Source organism: Helianthus annuus, chromosome 3 (assembly GCF_002127325.2).
Source record: "Helianthus annuus cultivar XRQ/B chromosome 3, HanXRQr2.0-SUNRISE, whole genome shotgun sequence".
Classification (NCBI taxonomy): Eukaryota; Viridiplantae; Streptophyta; class Magnoliopsida; order Asterales; family Asteraceae; genus Helianthus; species Helianthus annuus.
Window position 1 is genome coordinate 135110000 of NC_035435.2, and position 19525 is coordinate 135129524.

At 35.3% G+C, this 19525-nt stretch overlaps 1 long non-coding RNA gene across 1 annotated transcript; it reads right to left on the minus strand.

The window, feature by feature from the left end:
* Nucleotides 1-7141: 7141 nt before the first annotated feature.
* LOC118490688 lies at nucleotides 7142-9276 on the minus strand. Its single transcript, XR_004889890.1, has 3 exons — nucleotides 9127-9276; nucleotides 8563-8615; nucleotides 7142-7343 (listed from the first exon to the last, which is right to left on the minus strand). It is a non-coding gene; the product is annotated as an uncharacterized LOC118490688 (long non-coding RNA).
* Between the last annotated feature and the right edge of the window lie 10249 nt (nucleotides 9277-19525).

The window sequence follows — 19525 nt, forward strand, 5'->3', positions numbered from 1 at the left end:
AAACAGTGCAATTTGTGATAAGTAAAAACAAAATCCAAGATCATGTAAATTAGTTGTTATTTTTTTTTTTGAATGGCAAATTGGATCACTGAAGTATGGTCGTGCTACCAGCAGAACTACCCGATCATATCCTTCTTCATTAGGTCATTAGGCATAATAGCTATACACCAATTCAGGAGTAAACCCAATAAATTTTGGAAAAAACCCTTTTGTGGGAAGCGAACCCAAGACCTATTAGTCTCAAGCCTTATCCCACTCACAAAATACCACTGTGCTGTAAAGCAATGGGCAAATTAGTTGTTATCTGATATACTTTTATTGCTATTCTTTTATTTGATTTAATCTCCAAAATTAAAATCTCTTAATTTAATGCAAACATTTATTTAGTTTTAAATGTCACGTCTTTTGTGTCAATCTCTTAATTTAATGCAAACATTTATTTAGTTTTAAATGTCAAGTCGCTTGTGTTCTTAGGCTATGCGGTATGGTAAAAGTTTATTCTTGGAGGATGATCCGCCACGTAAGCGTCACGTCATAGTCCTTGAAGGATGCCCCTCCAATGATGAAACCATGGAAATAGAGGATGAGCCTACCCTACCAACTTTATTTATTTATTTTTTAACTTCATCTACTTTTTTTAACATTTATTAAATAAGATATAAAAATAAATACATTAATATTAAAAAACCAAAAAAAAAAACATAACCTAAAAAAATAAAAATCCTAAAAACTATCCCACTTTTTCATGATTTTTCTTGCATTTTTATTAAAGTAGCTCGCTTTTCTTCGGGATAATTTCTACATAGGTTGTCATTATATCCCATTCTTTTAGTTCATTTTTTTCTTTGTTCAATCGAACCTTTTCTTCCGCCACGCGTTCCTTCGTCTTTGCCTTTTGGGTCGTGACCCCAGTGTATGCTTTGAATTGGGCCATAAACGCGTCCATCTTGGAACCGCCTCCCGCTGCGGCTTGTTTTTTTAGCCGCCTCCTTTTTTTATTTGTCCCGGCCCGTGGGACATTCCTCCTCTCGTACCGTGTACTCTTCTTCGTCAAATTCGGGATCGTCCTTTATATTAATTTGACATCATGCGTCCGAGCCCCCGGCACTAAAACTACCGGTCTCTCAGGTTTTTTGTCGTTTAGGCATCTCAACCTCATTTGGAACCGGAGCCCACTTGTTGGACGTTCGTGAGAATTCAGGATCGTGATCGATTCCTCTTCCGTTGAATGCGTACAAACACGTATAATCTGCGGAATCCAAATACATGTGTGAATCAGAAAATCCGATGTAATTATCAATGTTTTCTATTGCTGATATGACGGTACAATAACGCGAAAATAAACGAGCAGAGCTTCGCCTCAAAGTTGCTCCAAAAGTTACAAATGATGAAGACCTCTCTCCTATATATAAACTTATGCCTTCGTACGAAGCTTCAGGTGGTGCTTTCGTACGAAGCTGCCTAAGCTTCACTTCATATTCTCTTAAGTTCAGCATGATGTGCGCGTGAGTGTCGTAGGTTTTTATGTATATTTTTAGCCCTTTTCACACGTTTGTCAAGTTTTAAATTTATAAAACACGATATTTTACTAACACCAAACACACATATGGGCAAGTGCACCCATCGTGAGCATAGTATAGTGTTGGCAAGATACCGAGGTCATCCAAGGACACAAGAGCTTTTAATACCGGTTTATCCTCAACGTCTAATCAAATCAAAAGTTAGAAAAAGGTTTTAAACTAAAAAATAAAAACTAAAAATGCTGAAAAATAAAAATAAAAATAAAAACAGATAGACAAGATGAATCACTTGGATCTGACTCGTGTTTAGTGTAACCTTTGATTATTTCCGCACTTTTGCATTTTTTAAGAGATTATCTTAGTTATTGTAGTAGGCCCCTCTTTTGAAGGTGACCTTACCCTCAACCCAGTAGTTTGAGTCAGCAAGGATACAATCCTAAAGGGTTGGATTATTGAAAGATAATTAATTAAGTTATTAATGCGTAATGTGGTAGGCCCCTCTTTTGAAGGTGACGTTACCCTTGGCTAAGTAGTCTGAGTCAGCAGGGATACAGTCCTAAGTAGCCGGGTTAAAGTTTTAATAGTAGCTTACATATGAGGGGATCAAAGAGTTTGGAACCCCCCCCCCCATCCAATACCAGTGGGTATTGAAGGAGGTCCTACTAAATTGGACTCAGGTCCTTGCAGGATCTATACACTGAACAAGGCAAGACTCTTACCAAACCATTCCCTTAACCCCCGCCAGGTAGCCAACATATCTCCATATAGACCGTGGAGATATGAATGGTGAAAATCTTTTATTTTATATAGACAGTAAAATAATGCCAAGACACCACAGACAAATGATAAGGAAGAATCACCTTCAACATAAGAAACTAGTTATTAAAGTCATTAATACATAACCAAATAAAAAGTGCGAAAAGATTAAAAATAAAAAGTATTACACTAGACACTTGTCTTCACCAAGTGATGTAAGAGACTTAGGCAAACATGGCCTTTGATTGTCAAGAACTCTTACGATCAATCTTGGATCCCGAGACAACTCACGCACTCTATGATGGATGATGGTGGTGGATGATGGTGTTGTGGTGGTGGTGGAGTGTGGGTGAAGTGTGAGAGAGGTGGTGTGCCAAGGGATGGTTTGCAAATGAGCCAAGCACCCCTATTTATAGCCTGCACAGAAGCTCGGGCACGGCCCCGTGTCCATCCTCCTTCTCTTTCATCATTAATTGCAGTTTGTCTGCATTAGTTGACCACGCCCCTGTGTCTGCTGGGCACGACCCCGTGTGCAGAAGCGTATATGTACTATCAAGATTTCCTCAGATTCTGCGAATCTTAGAGTTGACCACGGCCCCATGTCCGCTGGGCACGCCCCCGTGGTGGGTGATAGAAGCTTCTACAACTTTATCTTTTCTGCAGACACTTGGGCATGCCCCCGTGCTCACTGAGCACGGGGCGTGTTCAGCCTTCTGTTCTCTTGTTTTTGCTTGGGAAGATACTGTCGGGGGGTCGGGCATGCCATGTTTGTTCCTTTTCTTGTATTTATGTTAGATTTAGCTGCCTTTTTGCTTCTTTTGTTCATTTGAGCTCATTTAATCCTGAAAATACAAAATGAAGACAAAAACACACTTTTTCCAACATTAGTACTAAAAAGGGTTAGTTTTATGCCACATTTGATGTAATTTATATGTTGCATTTTGCATACATCAACCACCAGTTTTGACTCATTCGTTTCAGCTACGTTACGTGATTGACGCAAGCGATAGGCATATGCATTCACAGACTCCCCCTTGGATATTGCTGCAGTCAATCTCGTAGCTTTTTATCTCTCTCTGAGTCTTTTAGTAATGTTGACATTATCAACAAACACAGACTCTCCAATCTCTAACAGATTCCCCTTGAATCTGTTCATAACTTCAGCTCCTCCTATCATTTGTTTCTTTCTTCAGGCTCCCCCTTTCGTTAAGCTTTCGTGCTTTAGGATCAACACCTGGTTCTACAAGTTCTTCCAGGATCATTATCTGGCTCTTTGAATACAAGATCCCCCTTACTTCGAGGTCGTCTTCAGACTCCCCCTTAAGCTCGGCTATCGGGATCGTAGTCTGGCTCTTCATCTGCAACAATCTCAAACAATCTATAAGATTTTTGACAATTTAAGTTCATAATCGAAAAGCTAGCTCTAAACATATAACATGAATAAGCTGGAGCATTTCAAATATGTAACTGCACAGGACATCGTTTGTTCACAAAAATCTGGATTTTATATTTAACAGTGAAAGCGTTTTGTTTTTCTAGAGAATCGATGACCTGGCTCCAAATATTCTCGGATCAAGAACCTGGCTCACATTTAACAGTTCAAAATTTATTTAGAATTTCCCAAGAATAATTGCCTGGCCCTTAAACACAGATGTATTTGACAATTTTAGGTTTTTAAGGAAATATAACCTGGCTCTCTCCCCCTATCAAACAACTCTATAATTTTGACAATTTAAGCATCTAAAACTCTCAAATATCATCCAAGTCCAAATTAATGACCTTGGATTTTTTACAAACTGTTTTTGAAATTAATAAATCCTCAAGTTTCAAATTAATGAACTTGTTTATTTTCAAAAACACGTTCAGCATACTTAGATTTTGAAACTCAAGTTTCCGACATCGGTTGTCGAAAATAAAGTAAAAACAAAATCTTTTTGTATTTTTCTGAAATATAAAGAAGTAAAGATATATTTACAGACAATATTTTTGTTTAAGTTCGTGTTAGAGGATCATATCAGTTTATGACAAATCACAAACGAAACCGAATAATGGTTAAAACGTTCAAATGAAGTTTGGTTCACCAAACAGGTCCCTGTCGCGCGAAAGGGTGATCCCTTTCGCGCGAAAGGCTCCTATCGTGCCAGCTTCCCTTTCGCCCAAACAGTTTGTGATGTTTCGGTTCCGCTTATTTTGTTTATGCATTCCTTGTTACTGATTCTGTCAGGCAAACCAGGACCCGTAAAATCACAGAAACTCAGTGTTGTGACAAGTGCCTAGACAGAATATACTTTCTGTTTATATCATACTTTTATACTATATACTTTAATTCTGAATCCAAATCCTCAGTTCAATCTCCAACAACTCACGCCATCGTTTACCCCCTGTACGAGGCGTATAAGGCACATTAGTGTGCAAATAGGCACATGGGGAGTGCGAATAGTTCGAGCCAATAACAAATGTAACACATTCTAGTTTACCCACCCTTCTTGGTTTGTAAACCAATGCTCAACACCTGCACTAGCAGATTCATCAACCAGCATCTTTTGGGACGTGTCTCAATTTGGATTCGTAGAACCTTGAGATATTTCTTGGGTTTTTTATTTTCTTGAATTTTTCCTTGAGCTTATTTCAGCTTCATTAGTTCTAGCAGCTTGTTTAGAGTTTTCAGCACAACTAAATTGACCCCTAAAACACAAGAAATACAAAAACTTGCTATAAAACTTCATTAAAAATGGTAATTTAGAATAAATTTTAACTTAAGAACCACACTTACATGTAATCAATGTTTGATATACTAGGCTGCTCAGACTGTTTGCTCTCTGCATTTATAGGGAAGAAATTAGGCAAGCAACTTCAAACCGAATCTATTACATTATTTGCATTACTCTGAGATATTCTTTTATCTGTCATGGTACTAAAATATTCCGTACAAAATTCATCCAATGCAGCTGTTGAGATACAGAAACTCTTCTCGGTTGGAAATCCTCCCATAGATCTTTCTTTGTGGACGTTTTAATTGATTCATTTAATTTTATCTGCTCACTTAAACCTACACGTTGCACAAGATCAGGTGCGCCACAGTTCAAATACGGTTCTGATCTGTTACAAGTCTTGTTAGTAGCGCCTTCACTGATATAAGGACCATCAAAATCTGAGTCAGAATCAATCAACTGAAACCTTCAAAGAGGACTAACAGATAAATTTGGAAATGGTGGTTTATTGCAGCTTGTGATTACAGAATGAGGTGCATTTGAGGCATTATGTTTTCTAGTTCCTGATTGTGTAGTTGTAAGAACTATAAGAACAAATCTGGACCATGTAAATTTTTAATCAATGGATGTTATTGATTACACATAAGCCCTTAGTATTAGTTATATCAATTAGTGTTTTAAGGGTAAGTTAGTAATTGTACTAATTATATTAAATAAAAGGAATAAAATTAAAATTAGTTATGTTGACTTTTTCTAACTAATTCCACGGGTATGTTTAAAAATAAAATAACTTTTATATACTTTATTATTTTTAAAAAAAAAACACCATAAAATTAAGAAATTTTTTATCTTTAATATGAGTATATAATATTGTTATATGTTTTTTTTTTCAAAATGATATTTTTAAAGACTACTAAAAATAACACTTCAAACTTTTGTGTTGGTTTCAATATTAATTGTACTAATTTCGAACTTGTTTGTGTTGGTTTTGTTTGTTCTAATTAGCACATCAACATAATCAACTTAAATTGTTGATTATGTTTGTTAGCATAAGTTGTAAACATGCATGTATACAACACATCAATATATTAGCATAACTAGGTTATCACCCGTGCTACCCACGGATTATTTTATTTTATTAGTTATTAAGCATGTTGTAGGTCCCTCTCGGAGGATCGAGAACAAACCTAAACCTTGTTATACAAACTCACTAGCGAGTGCGGAATCCAAGCTAGCGAGCAAACCAGGATGATGCAAGAACAAACACAAGAACACACAAGACTCAACGATTAACACCACTTGTATTAATGCGTAGAAAGTTTCCGGTTACAAGCACAATGTTTACAATCAGTTTGCAAACTCTCAAAGTGTGTGTGTGAATGTTTCGGACAGAATGCTCTCCACTCTTGTCTGTCTCTCTAAGTGTGCATCTCTATTTCTCACACTACACTGCATGGGTATATATATACCCAGCCCATGATGTCTGGTCGAAGGATCCGATAGATGGTCCGAAGGATCATCTATCGATGACAACGTAATCGAAGGATCAGCAAGGACCTCGAAAGATCACCTTTCGAGGTCTACCATTCGAAGCCTATCTTTCGATGCCATCGAAGGATCTACAATATCCTTCGATTGGTTATCCTTCGACACACAACATCATCTTTCAACATTTACCAACTGTTGTCCAAGTCAAACCGGAGGATGGTTGACTTGGTCAACTTACAACACAAAACAGGACATCGTTTACATCGTGACCGAATACAGACAAAGTACAGACACAAGTGCACCAACACATGTGTATTTTTTTTAAGTATAATGGCTTATTTTTTAAAAATTTGTGAGGACATTTACTGATAATCCTATATAAATTATGACACGTGATTATTAGTTTACTGTTTGAGGATACAATCTTTGATTTTAAAATAAATAACATGTGGCTATTGAAACAGCTCTTATAATTACTTAGCATACCAACTTTAACGTAATAAAGTAGTTAATATAAGATGCAATAAAGTAGTCAACACGATTTACGAAAATTTATTTCAAAACAAAATAACTTAAAGGAAAACTTCAAATACATCAAACTGAAAGTGAAAATTACATCATAATGTAACACCCTCACTATTATAAAAGGGTTTTAGCTAGCGACAATTAATTGTGTTCTTACAAATACACGTACATGTAAAATACGGGTTTACTAAAAACTTTTACAATTTAAAAGTTTGATAACATATTGTATATAAGTTCGTCGTTTAAAAGCTACGACGCAGCGCAGTGCGGAAGCTTGTATCTTGGTCATGTTCGGTTCTTCTTCGTTGAGCTTGATCTTCATCCGGGAATCCTTGACATTAACCTATGACCAAAACCAACTTAAAAGTTAGCTTTGGTAGTTAAATAGCAAGTTTAAACAAGTTATATGGGTCAAACAAACAAAATTACACAATTTTGGGATTCAGGGGGGGCTAGACGCCACCTAGCCCCTTTTTAACAGCAAGTTCCTTTATTTGTTGCTGCATTTGCCCAGCTCTATTTTTTATCAAAATTTTAACTTCAAAGCTTCATAACTTTTGAGCTAGATGTCCGTTTTACACGATTCTTTTTCCTACGCGTTCGTAATTTAATTACCAATGCATCTATCAAAATTATTATATCAAAAATTGGATGTACGGGCTGAAAGCCTATAAATGCCTTATGTATTTATTTGACCCGTTTAGCTTTTGCATTAATTTGACCACTAACAAATTTTATATCCGCAAGACGTATTTACCCAACATCCAGGGCTTATGATCACCGGCGTTTCATTACCAAATCTATGGTTTCACGCACTTGTAATCCGTCATTGCTAAATGCTATTCTAAACACACTTTTACTACTTACTAGAAAATTATTCGACCCGTTTGGCTCATTTATGGAATCCTCCATTTCTAATGACTACCAAACGCTTTCTAATCTAATTTTAATTCATTAAATCAAGTAGTGAACATTGTTACTTCAACTAATACCAATCTTTATTCTAAAACACAACTATGAATGATTACAATATCTAATTTGCATAATGTAACGAAACAAGTTACATACCTTCATAATTCATCAACATTGCTTTCTAACCATAATTACCCATTCCCGGGCTTGTCAACCTCATTGTATCCCTTCAAATCCATGGTTTACGCTTTTATAAGTCAAATTTGACGAGTGACGTTCGAGTCACTTCGAACACTACCATTTCGACCATTATTTTGACCCGTTCTTTATCTAGTGAATTACACCACTTTACTTACTTTCCCATTATATTAAACAATATTATCAATAAACATATCTAACCAACTATTTATTTTGACACGTTCTTTATCTAGTGAATTACACTACTTTACTTACTTTCCCATTATGACTAATTAAACAATATTATCAATAAACATATCTAACCAACTATTTATTTTGACCCGTTTGGTTTGTCGAGTGAATCCCATCACTTCTTGGACTTACCAAACGCAACTATTTTCGCTATAACAACATTAAACATATCTACAACTAGGCTTGTCTACATAAATGTAACGAGACGACAAGTCGTGTACCTTCAAAGTGTTCCTTTCAAGCGCGTGTCCGCTTGAAGACTCGGCTCCTTTTCCTATAAAGTTCAATCAACACTTCGTTTAGAACTCCATTCATGTCTTATAACGCATAATTCATCTTATCATTTAAATATGCGTTTCATTCGAAATCACCATATCTAGCTTTCTTTTAGGCATTTCAACAAACACCTAAAGGGCATAATTTTACATGATTTATTAACAAGTTCATAACTTGTCACATAGCCCAAGTTTTCATAAATTAAACTATCTAACATAAATATTAGCCTCTATAATTCTGAAATAACCTCACATATGTCAAATTACACTAGAACAAACCCAAATTTCCTAGTGTTTATCAAGTTCTACATAACCCACTAATCACCTACAATGGTGTCCATGGATTTTACTAGAATTAAGCATGATTTCAACATGTACTTGTCTAGGGTTTACTCCTAGACACTACAATGTTCCTATTTTATCTCTATAACACACATGCATCATCAAATTTCGACTTTCACAAGTTCATCTAAAATTTAAGATGGAACCAAATAGTAAAATTTTGCATACCTCATGAACCCTTCACTAAGGTGATCACTAATCTATGCTTGGATTTCGATTTGGGCTTGATTTGCCCCTTCAATTTGGTGAATTTTTGTGTTTTAGGGTTGAAGCTTGAGACCTCCTCCTTGGTCTGATTGAAATCGCAGGACACACCACTTATGTGTGTGTTTTGTGTTTAATATTTGATTTAATTGAAACTTTAATTCATTTGCCCATGTCTAGTCCCTCCACTTTACACAAGTTTTTTTATAAGGGGTATTTTAACCATGTTTGTTCTATCATTTCAAGCTTTTTAACTAACTAGGTTAATTATTCCAAGTTTTTTTATAAGGGGTACTTTAATTCATTTGCCCATTTCAAGCTTTTTATAAGGGGTATTTTAACCATGTTTGTTCTTTCTTTTTGCCAAAAGTTATCCTTTGCCTTGACGCATGCGTCTTTTACGCGTAAGTCCTCACGGACCGTAACTTGTGTTTCGCATTTCTTATCTTGTCGCATATTTGTCCCGATTGCCACTTAATTACCTAATAGTATGAGTTTGCCAATATGCTTATTCCATACTACCATACATTGACAAGTTTTTTATATAATTCACAACACTATTTTGACTTTGTATAATCTTATCAGCTAGACTGGCTAGTCACCGTCACCTCATGCCCCGTTAATTTGGGTATATCCCTTTGCTATATTCGGACTTACGTGAGTTTATGATCTCCTATCCCGTAACTCACGCTACAACATGATTATATTCTATATCACTCTTTGTGACCATGATCGCATCGCATCACGTCATGTTTAAGTTTTTTTTTCATAAACTTTTCATTATCAAAATCTTCTTTCTAACGTATCGCATCATGTCTTACACCTATCGGTGTTAAGACCTATATCCTTTATTATTAACTATTTCCTAATTTGTCTCATAATATTCATATTCGTTAAACGTTGTCTCTCACTAAAACTTAATTTTAGTTTAACGTTTATCTCTTCAACTTATGTCAATAACTCATACCCAGGAATTGACGACAAGAATTTTTTTCTTTTCCGTTCTTATATTACGCGAGGAATCGTAACTAATCCCCATGCTTTACCCCAAGTGACTCGTATGTTCTCTTGCTTAGCCTCGTAAGTTATTCTGTTAGGCTTTCACCCCCCCCCCCTTTTTGTTTATTTCCTTCTAATGCTGACGCGTGGTTCACTTAGTCTTTTAAACCCTTACTTTGTTTATAATTTCAAAGGTTATGATGATCCCGTAGATCATCTTTTTCTTGTGTCATTTCGTATTCTTAGAATTACACTTCTGGTGTCAGGGCACCCTTTTCAAGCCTAAAACTTATTCATTTTCATTTTCAAATTTTATCGATTTGACCGTAGTCTAAGGCTACACCCGTTTCCTTTTGAACTATTCTTCCGACTCTATAACTTCTTCCGTCATTTACACGTCGGTTTGTTCACTTCATTAAGTTCCCGGGTTCGAGTGTACGCACACTCGTTCCCATTATGACACTTATCTTTCATTGCATTCCCGGGTTCAAGTGTACGCGCACCCCTTCCCATTGCAATATTTATCGAGATTACTTTTACCTCGGTATCACATACTCGCCATTATTTACATAATTCATTCATTTCACTAATCATATATGACCATATGCAACTCTCATTCATTATGTGAATTGTTGCATTCTACTTGTCTTATCGTAATTTAGAACATGTACCTGATTGATACTCGCCTTGATGTACTTCGTTGTCGCAAGTCATCACTTGATTTAGGTTCTTTGCTAGCATGTTCTTTGTCATGCTTCCGAACCTTCAACCCTTTAGATTATTTATCCCCCGTCATCTTCAGATGCGGTCATCATATCATTCGAACATTTCCAATTTATTATTAATCCTGCTATTCAATGTTTCCTGTATTGTTATACGATACATTCAAATATACTTACCTTACAAGTACTTAATTTATATTCAATCTATGATTAGGATTTATACTACCTAATCATCTTTTATCGACACTAGACATCTCGAATCTGCTATGTTTATGTCAATTGTTAAACGTTTCATTTCATTATCATTTGTATCTTTCACTTGGATTTAGCCAAGTTTGTAACTTTCTTAAACCATTCGTGTTTAGTGCACTTTCCGGGTCTAAGTGTATTGACACACACTTCCCATGCACTTTAATTCATATTCTTTTCCTAATATTTTGTTACAATCTACTCATATAAATAATTCTTACCGGATGTTTGATCAAGCTTCGAACCAAACACACTTTGTTGACAACCTTGAGCTCTGATACCAACTTGTAACACCCTCACTATTATAAAAGGGTTTTAGTACTCATAGTGACAATTAATTGTGTTCTTACAAATACACATATATGTAAAATACGGGTTTACTAAAAACTTTTAAAATTTAAAAGTTTGATAACATATTGTATATAAGTTCCTCGTTTAAAAGTTACGTCGCAGCGCAGTGCGGAAGCTTGTATCTTGGTCGTGTTTGGTTCTTCGTTGAGCTTGATCTTCATCCGGGAATCCTTGACATTAACCTATGACCAAAACCAACTTAAAAGTTAGCTTTGGTAGTTAAATAGCAAGTTTCAACAAGTTATATGGGTCAAACAAACAAAATTACACAATTTTGGGATTCAGGGGGGCTAGACGCCCCACCTAGCCCCTTTTTTAACAGCAAGTTCCTTTATTTGTTGCTGCATTTGCCCAGCTCTATTTTTTATCAAAATTTTAACTTCAAAGCTTCATAACTTTTGATCTAGATGTCCGTTTTGCGCGATTCTTTTTCCTACGCGTTCGTAATTTAATTACCAATGCATCTATCAAAATTATTATATCAAAAATTGGATGTACGAGCTGAAAGTCTATAAATGCCTTATGTATTTATTTGACCCGTTTAGCTTTTGCATTAATTTGACCACTAACAAATTATATATCCGCAAGATGTATTTACCCAACATCCAGGGCTTATGATCACCGGCGTTTCATTACCAAATCTATGGTTTCATGCACTTGTAATCCGTCATTGCTAAATGCTATTCTAAACACACTTTTACTACTTACTAGACAATTATTCGACCCGTTTGGCTCATTTATGGAATCCTCCATTTCTAATGACTACCAAACGCTTTCTAATCTAATTTTAACTCATTAAATCAAGTAGTGAACATTGTTACTTCAACTAATACCAATCTTTATTCTAAAACACAACTATGAATGATTACAATATCTAATTTGCATAATGTAACGAAACAAGTTACATACCTTCATAATTCATCAACATTGCTTTCTAACCATAATTACCCATTCCCGGGCTTGTCAACCTCATCGTATCCCTTCAAATCCATGGTTTACGCTTTTATAAGTCAAATTTAACGAGTGACGCTCGAGTCACTTCGAACACTACCATTTCGACCATTATTTTGACCCGTTCTTTATCAAGTGAATTACACCACTTTACTTACTTTCCCATTATGACTAATTAAACAATATTATCAATAAAAATATCTAACCAACTATTTATTTTGACACGTTCTTTATCTAGTGAATTACACCACTTTACTTACTTTCCCATTATGACTAATTAAACAATATTATCAATAAACATATCTAACCAACTATTTATTTTGACCCGTTTGGTTTGTCGAGTGAATCCCATCACTTCTTGGACTTACCAAACGCAACTATTTTCGCTATAACAACATTAAACATATCTACAACTAGGCTTGTCTACATAAATGTAACGAGACCACAAGTCGCGTACCTTCAAGGTGTTCCTTTCAAGCGCGTGTCCGCTTGAAGACTCGGCTCCTTTTCCTATAAAGTTCAATCAACACTTCGTTTAGAACTCCATTCATGTCTTATAATGCATAATTCATCTTATCATTTAAATATGCGTTTCATTCGAAATCACCATATCTAGCTTTCTTTTAGGCATTTCAATAAACACCTAAAGGGCATAATTTTACATGATTTATTAACAAGTTCATAACTTGTCACATAGCCCAAGTTTTCATAAATTAAACTATCTAACATAAATATTAGCCTCTATAATTCTGAAATAACCTCACATATGTCAAATTACACTAGAACAAACCCAAATTTCCTAGTGTTTATCAAGTTCTACATAACCCACTAATCACCTACAATGGTGTCCATGGATTTTACTAGAATTAAGCATGATTTCAACATGTACTTGTCTAGGGTTTACTCCTAGACACTACAATGTTCCTATTTTATCTCTATAACACACGTGCATCATCAAATTTCGACTTTCACAAGTTCATCTAAAATTTAAGATGGAATAAATAGTAAAATTTTGCATACCTCATGAACCCTTCACTGAGGTGATCACTAATCTATGCTTGGATTTCGATTTGGGCTTGATTTGCCCCTTCAATTTGGTGAATTTTTGTGTTTTAGGGTTGAAGCTTGAGACCTCCTCCTTGGTCTGATTGAAATCACAGGACACACCACATATGTGTGTGTTTTGTGTTTAATATTTGATTTAATTGAAACTTTAATTCATTTGCCCATGTCTAGTCCCTCCACTTTACACAAGTTTTTTTTTTATAAAGGGTATTTTAACCATGTTTGTTCTATCATTTCAAGCTTTTAAACTAACTAGGTTAATTATTCCTAGTTATTTTATCTTGACTATTACCGTCATTTAATTTATTATATAGAATCTATATTTTTGGGGTGTTACACATAAGTTACCAAATATCTCCTCTAAAACTGTTACTACCACTATTGATTCGTGGCCGCCGGTCTGCTATCCACACCTACAAGAAAGTACCACCACAAAACACTATTAAACATACTGATATGAAAATTACCCGCCAACCCATTCAACGGATTACACGACTTTTAGTCTATTCCAGTTCAAATTGACGTTTTTTACACAAATAAAAATGCATGGGCTATGATCGGGCTCATTAATTCAACCCACCAACCAGCAAATATTGTAACCCGTATTCCGGTTTGCCGTACATTATAAGAGTCAAGTTATATATGAAGTTTGAACGATAAACTTACTGCAACTTTGGTGGCAGTAGATCCTCATATAGTGGTCGAGAGGTGCCGACATTTCTCAAAGTGGCTGCCTGATTCGTAACCTTCAATATATATGACAAAACATACGGACATAACATAACCAATCAAATTCTCAGTGTTGATTGCAAGTTATCTCAAAATCTTATTGACAATCAATTCAAGAAAAAGTAAGACTAAAAAATGGATGACACTAATCAGAAGGTGAAATCTTACAATACTCACCGGTGTATCAAAATGTTTATTTGGAGTTCCATACTTGATCACATTCTTCTCTTTTTCTTTCAGTTAGTGTAATATAGAAAATGAATGTTAACCAAGATTAGTAGAGAGAATGGCCACAAAGACATAGAACATAAGTTACCAATGAAATCCCAATAAGAGGTGCAAACTTGAAACCCTAGAACAACGAAAATGAATAAATGAAAGTCTGAAATCCTAAAACCTTTGTATCTAACTTCTCTCTAGAATTTAAGATTTAATCTCTTTCATTGCAAGTTCCCATGAAGAATTCTTAGATTCAAGCTTTGACAATTCATAGAAAATTGATTCGGTTTTTCTTCCACTTGTGAGCACCATTGCACCTTAGGCTTTGGTGCAATGTTTCCCAGGCTGAACTAGCATGACCTGAAATAGTGAAATTACTTAATTCCCAGTGTGTGTGAAAGAGAGCAATGTAAAATGAGTACAATGGCAATTATCTCTTTTTATTTATAGTACAAAACTTAGTTCAAGATCATCTTGGACTGAAAAATTATATGATTAACTTGCACCCCATTTTTACAACTCAAAAATTATATTATTAAAGTATAACCAGACATCATACCGACATCATACCGAATCTTGTTGGAAACCCGAAAACATTTCCTTCAAAGAGTTCATTTCTTGTAATTATTGGTACGTCGCTCTTTGGTGGCATAGTCATTTTCTCAAGCACCTCTTCATTCAATGCTTCTGGAACCTGCATGCATCCAAAAGACCAAAATAATCACATTAATTTTTTGACCCGACCAATTTTGTCTTAGCTTACATATAATAATCAGAAATCCTAAACTATCTACCAAGAAAACATTTACCAACTTACCTTTATTGGCCCCGCTCAAATTCAGATCAATAATTGTGATTCTAGATGCCCCGACAATGTGCTGAGAAACAAAAGAAAACCAAAAGCTGTAGATATATACCATTTTCCACAAGTTAAAAAGTCAAATGTACAAATTGAAGTGATAAGGCAGAAGTCAAGTGACAGCACCAAGCCCAAATATATAACATCATTTTTACGGGTTCATATTTTGGAAAAAGAAATAACAATATAATACAATTTTAGTTTTTTTGCAATCATAATGAACACAATGACGATTTAAAAACCGAATAAATAGTTACCTGGCACGATACTACAAAAACCCATTTAAAAAAATTGTATATGTGTGTGGCTTAACCTATTGCCCATCTTGTCACTTCTACAATACTAAAAAAAATTAAAAACATATGAACCTGTGGATATGCCACAGCTAAGAGCAGACTTTATCAAGTGAAGCATCATGGCTGCTCTTAGACACTTAGTAATGATCAATTGTGCGTTTAACGAAGGGCGTTTTTAAGAATTCACAGAAACAACAGCACGAGCATGATGCTCAGCTACCTGTAGCCTCTGCAAAATCCAATTTTTGGGACAATTTTTATCAAACACAGCATAATAAGTCCTACATTCACTAAGAATGCTATGATGCTCGTTTTCCAAAACCTATGATCAAATAAAGTACCTCAGTAGGTGCTACGTGCCCAGAGAAATTAAGAATTTCAGTTAAGTTTTGTGACACTGATGACCAGTGCGTGATTGGGTAGTTAGACACGACATACACATCATACTTTGAGGTAGCGCTTACCATGTTCCTTAACTCTACACATTTTCTATGGCGGTTAATAGAAATTACAAGATTGAACATTTGAACGAACAGAATGTAACGGTGGAAACCTGAAAATAAATGACCGTAGGCATCACTGCTCTAGAATTATGAAAGAAGTCGTAGTAGTTACCACCTTTCGACGTTTGTTTGTGTAACTGAACACGTAAAAGGTTACAATGATATCCAAAGTGGAAATTACTTTTACGTATATAAGCGACGGGATTGTTAATTGTACCTTATCAAGTTTGATCAGGTAAGGGGATGTCTTCATAGTTTTCGTATTGCATGAGCCTTCCACGTCGATATTGTTCCCTTGTTAAATGCATTCCCCTCCACGGAAAGCCTTGAATATCTTTACCGGTTCTTGCTTGAGCAGCGGACGTATCGGAACCATAACCAATTTGATCTTCTTCGTCGGTTTCTTCTTCTTCAGACGATACATATGAAGAAGAAGTAACCGAGAAAGAAGATCAAATTGGTTACGGTTCTGATACGTCCGCTGCTTAAGCAAGAACCAGTAAAGATATTCAAGGCTTTCCGTGGAGGGGAATGCGTTTAACAAGGGAACAATATCGACGTGGAAGGCTCATCCAAGATGAAAACTATGAAGACATTCCCTTATCCGGTCAAACTGGTGATAAGGTACAATTAACAATCCCGTCGCTTGTATATGTAAAAGTAATTTCCACTTTTGATATCATTGCAACCTTTTACGTGTTCAGTTATACAAACAAACGTCGAAAGGTGGTAACTACTACGACTTCTTTCGTAATTCTAGAGCAGTGACACCTACGGTCATTCATTTTCAGGTTTCCACCGTCACATTCTGTTCGTTCAAATGTTCAATCACGTAATTTATACTAACCACCATAAAAATGTGTACAATTAAGGAACATGGTATGCGCTACCTCAAAGCATGACGTGTATGTCGTGTCTAACGACTCAATCATGCACTGGTCATCAGTGTCACAAAACTTAACCGAAATTCTTAATATCTTTAGGCACGTAGCACCTGCTGAGGTACTTAATTTGATCATAATTTTTGGAAAACGAGGACCATAGCATTCTTAGTGAATGTAGGACTTATTATGCTGCGCTTGACAAAAACTGTCCCAAAAATTGTATTTTGCAGAGGCTGCAGGTAGATGAGTATCATGCTCGTGCTGTTGTTTCTGTGAATTCTCAAAAACTCCCTTCATTAAAAGAGGTCTTCACCCTTTTAGACGCGGCTGAATCGGAAAAGAGGTCAGGGTTTGATGTCGTGATTTTCGCCGGAAAATTAGAACTGAACGGATCATCACCGTCTGCCGTTGTCACTGCCGGTCTACTCCTCCACCACTCTCCCTCCCTCCCTGTCTTCTAGTTATAAAAAGATAGCTGGCAAGAAAAAGAAATAGTGACACATTTAGTTGTGCAGCGTGGCAGCAAGGCATCAAAACAAAATAGCTACAGTAAATCTTAGACGGTAAAAAAATTTGTAATCTAATATATTAATTAATTAATTAATAATAATAATAATAATAATAATAATAATAATAATAATAATTTTGCAAAGCTTTGAGTGTATATAAAGTAATAGCCCAAGCCTCAGTTGGATTTCATGCTCAACTTAATGAACGTTATGATGAGAATGTTAGTAAGCAAATTAAAATAAATCATATAGTTAGCACTATTATTTGGAAACTAAATAGGATAACTATAATTATTTATTTATATGTAACACACCAACTATTGGTATATTTCATAATTTAACATGTCCACTTTTTACACAAAAGGAGAGAGTTAATTACTGTTTCCATCCCTGTGGTTTGTCAAAAATCACTATTTCAGTCCATTAATTTAAAAATTGCGATTTCAATCCCTGTGGTTTCACTTTTGTAACCATTTCAGTCCCTATGGTTTCACTTTCGTAACCATTTCAATCCATTATTCTGTTAAGTACAGGGACGGACTGAAATGGTTACGAGGTGGACTGAAATGGTTACGAAAGTGAAACCACAAGGACTGAAATCGCAATTTTTAAACTAATGGACTGAAATAGTGATTTTTGACAAACCACAGGGACGAAAACAGTAATTAACTCCAAAAGGATAAGACAATCATCTTATGGGAGAGAAAAGATTACCAGAGAGCATCACTAAGATATTTTCCAAATAGAATAAATAGATTATGATAAAATTACCAAAGGTAGATGTAGGTTACCTAGTTTTCAAGATTGTCGATACCGTTGAATGAAGAAACATTATCTCTCTTCATTACAATCTCTCTACAAAAACACAAAAGATTTTCATAATTCGTTTGCTAATCATATCTATTATTTTGCTGCGTTAAAATGCATGTACCAACAATCACCGGAGAGATCGAATGTTACCTTAGATATCAGTAATAGAGAGATTGCATTTTCCTTAGATGTCAGTTGTAGCAGGCGGCAAATCCACATTTGACAAAGCTAATTGTTGGCATAAGTTTTGAGAAATGGTTTAGGGAAGACGAAGACTAACGGCGGCGGAGATTACAAGATTACAAGACAAACTCTAAATCAATCGGATGCTTTAAGGAAGACGAAGACTAACGGCGGCGGAAAGAACAAAGACACGTATAAAGTAAATGAATGAAACCCTAGCTAGATAGCAAGATTATATAGTTGACCATTTTATGCTTTAGCCCTTCTCCATATCATTGACCTTTATAACAACCTTGAACTTTCAGACTTTGCATATCTAGTCCCTCAACTAACAATGAATAAATACAAACCAATATAAGTAGAAATTATAAAATAACCAGATAAAACTTAATAAACAAACAACCAAATCCAATACTTTGTTGGATATAGTTGCTTTTAACATTCCCCCTCAATTCAGTTGACAAATACATTTAGCAAATAGCAATCCAAGTGTTTTGCAATAACCTTCTTGCTTAACTACATACAGGCCTTTAGCAAAACCATTAGCAACTTGGTTATTAGACTCCCTCTCTATTGAAAACTTTTCTCTACCAAAATGCAGATCAATTTCAAAGTGCTTAGTTCGATCAAGAAAAAATGGATTCGCAGCGATTGAAATGGCACGTTTATTGTCATAGTCAAGGATACAATGAATTGAACGTTCACCAAGCAGGTCATGAACCATTTGTCAGGAAGTTCATTTTTGTTGGTTCCTTTAATAAATGAACAAACTTGAACATAAGTCGTGTTTATTTATTTATATTCGTGAACGTTCGGTAACATATTTGTTTGTGTTCGTTTGTGTTCGGTTGTTCATTAGGGTTCTTGACTTTATATTTTATTTAAATACTTCATAATTCCCACGAATAAAATATCTAACAAGTATTAGTGTATTATATATTATAGAGAAGGAGTTTGCTACAAAGTCCAAATTTTCTAAAAAATGTAAAAACTCATAAAACCACTATGAAGTCAATCATAAAACACACCATAAC